The 434-nt window shown below is 39.9% G+C and overlaps 1 protein-coding gene across 2 annotated transcripts in view; it reads right to left on the bottom strand.

The window, feature by feature from the left end:
• Window positions 1–434, bottom strand: part of cab39 (calcium binding protein 39) — a 27,335-nt gene that overhangs the window by 23,839 nt on the left and 3,062 nt on the right. The window lies entirely within an intron of this gene.

The raw sequence follows: 434 nt of genomic DNA, 5'->3' as shown, positions 1-434 counted from the left end.
CCAGTGGCACAGGGAACATTTCACTAAGTAGAAGGAAAAATAGATTTAATAAAAAGGTCAGCAAATTTTGGACGCTAACTTGATGCCATCTGTGAAAAAGCTTAAGTTAAATAGAGGATGGTTTCTACAAATGGATAACGATTGTAAACACACCTCAAAATCTACGGTGGATAACATCAAGAGACGTAAACTGAAGGTTTTGCCATGGCCTTCACAATCTCCTGACCTCAACATAATTGAAAATCTATGGATAGACCTTAAGAGAGCAGTGCGTGACAGACAGCCCAGAAATCTCAAAGAACTAGAAGACTTTTGGAAGGAAGAATGGGCAAAGATACCTCAAACAAGAATTGAAAGACTCTTGGCTGGCTACAAGAAGCGTTTACAAGCTGTGATACTAGCAAAAGGGACAAGGTATAAACTCTGCAGGGTGC

Source organism: Etheostoma spectabile, chromosome 3 (genome assembly GCF_008692095.1).
Source record: "Etheostoma spectabile isolate EspeVRDwgs_2016 chromosome 3, UIUC_Espe_1.0, whole genome shotgun sequence".
In the NCBI taxonomy this organism is placed as follows: Eukaryota; Metazoa; Chordata; class Actinopteri; order Perciformes; family Percidae; genus Etheostoma; species Etheostoma spectabile.
Note: the sequence above shows the minus strand (reverse complement) of the source record. Positions and strands in the feature narration are given on the sequence as shown.